The sequence below is a fragment of the Centruroides sculpturatus genome, unplaced genomic scaffold (genome assembly GCF_000671375.1).
Source record: "Centruroides sculpturatus isolate CEXI.00-Female unplaced genomic scaffold, Cexi_2.0 scaffold1602, whole genome shotgun sequence".
NCBI classification, from domain to species: domain Eukaryota; kingdom Metazoa; phylum Arthropoda; class Arachnida; order Scorpiones; family Buthidae; genus Centruroides; species Centruroides sculpturatus.
This window is the reverse complement of record NW_019385738.1, coordinates 154,874-162,351: the sequence shown is the minus strand read 5'-3', so window position 1 is coordinate 162,351 and position 7,478 is coordinate 154,874.

The following is a 7,478-nucleotide window of genomic DNA, read 5'->3' as shown; positions in this document are numbered from 1 at the left end:
TAATTTAATGCTGTGTAAATTTACACTTTATTCAATAATATTTTTCAGGAAAAGAAATAAAGTCGTAAGTAGATTAAGTTTTGTTGTTAGGAACAAATCAAAAGTAATTGTTTCTAATATTGTTGAGTTCATAATTAATTAATGCGATATTATCAATTTTGTACAATATTCTGAAATTTTCTTAATAAAATAGTAACCAATTCGTACTATAAAAAATTAGCTCAATTCAACTCGCTGAACATATTGTACTGTAATAAATATACTACTTTACAGGGCTATCAAAAACGTCAGACCTCAATGACAGCATTTATTTTTTCAACACACAATAATAATATTTAAAAAATATAAACATATATAATTTTCATTATTGAATAATAGAAAATGTTTTCCAGATTTTTCTAAAAGAGATTTCATACAGCTAGCGATTTGCGAGATGCTAGAATAAATTTATGATAATAGCATTATTTTGTCGCACTCGCTATCATAAAATATCCTAAATTCCCGCAATTATATCAAAACGATAAAAATTTAGCGAGAGAACTCACATCTTGCACATATCAGAAGTACTGGATATATTAAATTATTCGTAATTTCATTGTTATTTTATTCGTTAGTAGAGGAGGGTTGAAATTAAACAGCAGTAAACATCAGACTGATTTGAAATAAACCTAGGCATGTGATTAATTTACTTAAAAAATTTTAAATTGAATTGTTTTATTTTATGTTTTATACCAAACGGGGGTTGAAATTCAAAAGTAATCGACATTGATCGTGCTAGAATTAAACTTTACACATGTGTTTATTTTTTTTTATGTACAGTATTTGTAGAGAAGGGTTAAATTTGAAAAGCAGTGTCCTTTCCAAAAGATTCAATATAAATTCAAGCGTGTTATTAATTTATTTAGAAGCTTTAAAATTTAGATGATTTTCTTTATTTCATAGCAAACGGACGTTGAAAATATTTAAACTAGTTAATGGCTATCAATTTATAAAATGTCAAAGCGATTACAATACGCGAATTCTAATATACAGTCAAACCTCCGGTTACGAACGCCTCTGTTTACGAAAATTCGGTTTACGAACAAAATTTTGAACGTCATATTTACTCCGTTTGCCGTACGATAACTCGGTTTCCGAATAAGCTACTCGGCACAGCCGGATATCGATGATAAACTTCTTATACTTACGACAGGACAAATATATCTATAGAATAGATATAGATAATATTATATTGCATTTGTAGGCATTTTTATGTATAAATACAGCTAAAAAGCTAAAAAAAGTTTTATTTCGAGAGTCAGGAACGGTTTAATCCATTTTACATTGTTTCTTATGGGAAAATTTGTTTTGGTTTGAGAAAACATCGGTTTTTGAACAACTTTTAGGAACGAATTAAGTTCGTAAACCGAGGTTTGACTATATGTTAATTTATCTGCCTAATTTTAAAAGTTTATCATAATTATTAATTAAGAAGTTGTACCCGTTAAAATTGACCGAAAAAATGAAAAGAATTAAGTTTTACTTTAAAACATTACAATCTTATTCTGTTTAAACCGTTATCAAAATATTTGTAATTTGTCGTATTTAATGTATTGATGACTTAACGCAATGAGTGACGTAGTTATTGTGACGTAAATAAATTTTTGGATTGTTTGATTTAGCTCTGTTAAATACCATTTTTAGACATTTTCTTGAAAAAACTTCGATTTTTTGTTCTATATCTATAGTTTTGCATAATCTACAGAAAGTAAATAATATTTATTTATTGATGTATGTTGGAGCTATGTTTAAATTAAAATTTTCAATGTGAACGATGCTCTTATTGGTTTAAAAGTTCAACTATTGTGTATTCTTACGATATACGACTAAAAATGCTTTTTAGCTTATCACAGTAAGTAATAATTGCATTTATAATATGCGCGCGTGTTTTAAGCGCTTATATGTAGATATTTGTGAATAGAGATACAAAGTTTGCTACTTTATTTCAGTTGTACTGTTTCTATTTTCTGTTCTTTTAAAAATTATTTTGTTAAAAATTATGTCTAAATGATTTATTAAATTTAACAAATTAAAGTTTTTTAGGACAAATAAATACTTATTGTTATTTTTAATTTGGTTATGAAAGGCCAAGATGTAATTATGTAAGAATCTATATAATTTAAGAAATGTGCTTTAGAATTTATTTAGTTATTCATTTGAAGAATAATTGCTAAAAACGTGACAGCTGATATTGGAACTGAAAAATACCATAAAAATCAGAAAGAAATCTTTAGAAACGACCCACACGTGCACGAATAAAGAACGATATATATTTTCAAAAGAATATAGATTTTATAAATTCATGAGATATTTTTTACGGAAAATTGCAATTGAAACATTTGTAATTTGTAGTAATTAATTGATATATAACTATGTCATGCGTGACGTAATGTATGTGACGTCGAATTAACAAACAATTGTTTCGAATTGTTATATTTCTCTATTGTAGAACGCCATCTTAAGACGAAGATTTCTTCGGATATTCAGACATTTTCTGGTTCCTTTTAAACACTTTTGGAAGGATTTTGGTGAAAAAGCTTTCAGACATGTAACTAATATTTGTTCTAATTCGTATTGTATGAAATCATTATTTAGAAATGTAAATAGATTATATAGATTAGATTATATAGATAGATTATATAGACTATATATAGATTAAATTCCTTCAAATAGTATTGTATATTGGGAATTTATCTGGTAAGAAATATAAATATGGTAATTTTGTATTAATTATGGCGATAGTGCTTCAATTATAATTGCGTTAACATTACAGTATAAAAGTAGACTATAATACGAAGCTAAAATTAGCAATATTTACCGAATATAATCAGTCACTTTTATAACCACTTAACATTTCGCTTTATTAGTATAAAAAACCCCCTTTTATGTCCTTCGAATCCGACGCTCATCCAAGTTCAATAATTACTCAAAGACGATTAATTCTCAGATTTTATTTATATGCATTTCGGATCGGAATTCTCTCCGATCCCTCTTCAGTATAGGTTCAATCTGCTATAGAGACTACACCGATATTTTGGACTCTTCAAAATCAATCACAGTAACCTGGTACAGTAATCATAATAAGCCATATATAATTTTGTTTAACGTATTTATTTATTTTACATACAAAAGGAATAGTCACAAGACTATTGATTTCCTCCCCCGATAAATTAATTTACGCCCGATATGATAAATATATTGTCTCTTTCAATGTTCACTAATAAAGTTTCAGCATTGAATTTTGTTATTAAAGAAATATGTATCATTCATAGAAGTGTTGACAGGCAACAAATGTTTTAAGTTTATCTAAATTTCAAAATTTAGTATTTTATGTGAGAAACAGGATATGACAGTGAAGTAAATTAAAATTTTTTTCGATAAGTTGCAAAAACATTGCTTGAATTAAATCATAAAACTCTATTCATATACATGAATAAAATGAATTAAGGTTTTCCGCACCTATCTAGTTGGAATCATACATTTGGGACTGTCCTGTGCTTTATTTCACTTCGTTTAGTCCTTAATTTTTTCGTCCGATGGTTCTTTTAATTTAATTAATATTTTGAGACAAAGTTCGCCCAAACAGGGACCACCATTTATTAGCTCTGTGTTTCAGACAATACAATCCTGGCGACCACCTTCCTTTTTAGGCTACTAGCCGCCAAAACGCTAAAAAGTCCTTTTAAAAAACACAAAAATTTCCAATTAAAAAATATAAAATTTTTATAAAATAGGAACTGGTGATATACGAACGTCTTCTTGATAACCATCTAACCTTCTTTCGGCTTTTTATCCACGACGAAGCCATGGACAAACTAAAAGCAGTGAAATAGAAAAGGAATCAACATTGAACATACTGAAAATACACATCAATTATTTCATAAATTTATATTTAAAAGCTCTATAATTTTATTGTCCCTTTATGTGTTAACAGAGAAAACATCAGACGGATCCAAAATAAATCCAGCTAGGCTATGTGATTTGTTTATTTAAAAAAATTGTAAATTTGATGATTTTTTTGTTATAGCAAACAATTGTTGAAATTCAAAGAAAATGGAAGTTGAAGAAACTAAAACACATTTCGATTATCTCATTAATTTACTTTAAAAATAACGAGACAGCGAATAATCTTTTGGTTTTGCGTTTAATTCAATGTAAACAATTCTATTTAGAAGAAAATAGAACTAAGCACTCAGCAAAAAACATAACAGTAACATGGATAATGAAGAAGGATCGAACGTCACAATCCATTTCATGATGCCAGCTTTTGTTATCGGTCAGATAATTGCCATGTTGATAAATTAATAGGATTATATCACTTTCTATTTCTGCTATTGAAATAAAAAAACTTTTTTCTGTTATTATTATTTAGTGCTTAAAGATAAAAAAGAATAACTGAATTGACAGTTTTCTATTCTTGTAAATATTATAATTAGCTCTTAATTAAGCAATTACTAAAGCATATAATTTAAATATAATCTTTAGTAGTAAGAAAATAAACAGTACAGCAGTTTCTATTCTTTGGTAATCTTTTTAGAAAGAAATCTTACGATAAATTACATCTAAAAGATCGATTGTAAATAATCTTAGATATATCTCTTGGAATCAGATTTCTTGGTTCGATTGAATGTAAACAGATTTATACACGTGATTTATCGAATAAGAACGTTTGATGCAAGTTTTTGGAATGTTGAACAAAGTTTTATTCTTATAAATTCACCGTATCTAGATATTATCGAAAAATCTATTACAAGAAATCGAATTTTAATATCCTATTCTTTGCGAGAAACATAATCATAGGCTATTAATCTTGAATTCTTTGAATATTAAACTTTTTAGTTAAATTCTAATCTTTAACTCTGATTTATTTAAAAGCTAATCGACGGTTTTTGACAGAATTTTAAAACATTTTTTATATGGATACAATTTCTGTAATTACTCAGGATTTTTATATTTCTTCTTAAATTATATTTCTTGTAAATTGTATCCATATGCAAATTAAGTAAGGATAACTCGTAACTACCACCAGAGGGCCTGAAGCAGTTAAAAATGGATAAGGACAATGTGGTGAGAAGAATTCTTCATGTTTTTAATGTAAAGTGTCAGATCCTAAAACAGAAGGCTGACACTTGATCGTTTTTAACATTGTGAATTGTTTTTTACTGTTTATTTACCTTTGTTTTTAAGAAGTATATTCTTCAAAAATAAAAAAACCCATGTTGACTGTTACTTCTGGGGTGGTGTAAAAAAGGATTAAGATAGACTCAAAAATTTTATATTTTTGTAAATAGTCTTAACTTCATTTAAGAAGAAACATTTTTTATATTTTAATAGTTTAGTTATTTAGTGATAGTTAGGTAATACTAAATTAATAGTTACGTTGGTTATAGTTCTAGTAACACTAATGATATCTGTAGTAATTTTTAAGATTAATATGTAGTTTATCTAAATAAGTAAAAAAATTTTTTGAAAGTATTCTATATTCTATATTAAAATGTTCTAAATAATTATTAAGTTTTTGTAAAATATCTATTTTCTGATGCAATATTTGAGAATACTTGAATAATTACTTTTACATTATTTTAGTTTTTATTATGAAAAGTAACCTTAATCAATTTTTAAAATTAAATAATTTTTGAAAAAATTATTTTGAGAAGTATTTCATAGAAATTATCATTTCTGCTGTATTCTAAGATTTTAAAATGCATAATTAATGTAGCTTAACTTAATAAAATTATAATGAAAAACCCAATTTAATTAATTTAGCTAAAATATATATTTTCAAGCCCTGATTCTAATGCTTCTAAAAATACATTAAATCTAGAAAAAGAAAATATGAAAAATTTAGAAACTAAGAGGATTTTATCTTTCAATTCTGAGATTTACTTTGAAGAATTAATATGCGAGCGTTACATTTCAGATAGAAAATACTGTATATCCTAAAGGCACTTTGTTAGTAAACAAGACTATTATGATCGATATTGAACAAATAATGTCATTTTATTATTGACTGATATTGAAAAATAAAAGATATAAATGAGAAATCAATCGAATAAATCTATTATATTGGCTATAAAATGAATAAATTTAAATATTCTTGAATTAATAGTAATGATTTTCAAAATCAATATACTCGGAAGTATGATATAAATAGACAATCATTAATCACGAAACTAAAGAAAATCGATGAATATTATAGAATAGGGCCTATATTTTAAAATGTCCTGTTATTGTTCTCGATATTGGTTCGAATTTGGATAGCATTTGGTCAGGGTTAAGGCTATCGAAAGCTTAGTAAGGATCGCAGGGATACAGCGGGCCCCTTTTGCCCCTTTTCTGAGCAAATGAAGTGCGTAGTGGTAGGAACCACTATTGGCTCCCAAGTTTCCTAGAAAAAAGCTCCAGCTCTTCCTTTCGACAACCCTGGTCAGGGGTTATGTAGTATTTATAAATTATCTACATTTTTATGGAATATTTTAAAGAAATGTGATTGACAAACTTGCGCTTCATAAAATAGATTATTAAAATAAAAATTAATAACAAATAATAGGAGTAACTAAGTAAGCCTAAATATAAAGCAAGTATATGACGGCAAAAATTAGTAAGTATTTTATTTTCTTTTTGTATAATTAGTTATTAATATCTAATTTTATTATTATTAACGATTTTTGGTCATCATAAAGTATGATAATAACAGAATTATGGATTAAATTTATAAGTATATAAATTTTATTTATTTCAGTAAAAATACGTAAAAGAAACTAAAATAGATTCACATTTTGTGATGTCCAATCTTCAGTAACAAACTTTGTAAATATCGTTAGCCATTTTTAATTGAAACTATTTATTTATTTCCTTTGTAAATTCTACATTTTTCGAATTTAATATGGCATTTATAAATTTGTTTATATAAATTTAATTAATCAATACTGGGACTTTTAGACGCTTGATAAAACGTAGAGTTTTTTTGATTTTTGATATTTATGCTTATAGATATAAAAATGATCTTTTAAATATTTTTAGATTAATTTTTTGAGTAATATTTAGTTTTGATTAAAAAGTACTGTACATTAAAAAATGAATGTTATCGTTATTCTACCATAAAATTTCGAAATTATTTTAAATAATTTATACTAATTTTTCTTATTCTGAATGTATATCTTTCAAATCTAAAAGATTAAATTTGAATTTGAAAAATATAAATAAATTGAAATATTTTTATTTGAAATGACTAAAAGTAAAGATATTTATTTATCGAACAAATTTTACTTTTGGATATATTTTTATTTTGCTAGTTCGTTGACTCTGTTTTGTCAAACAAATTTATAAAAGGAAAAATTTTAAATATTAAGGAAAATGGTGATTATATCATTCAAAAACTTTTTTATCATCCAATCCCTTATTGGGCTGTAACTTGAAAGCTTTGTAGACCTGTAAAT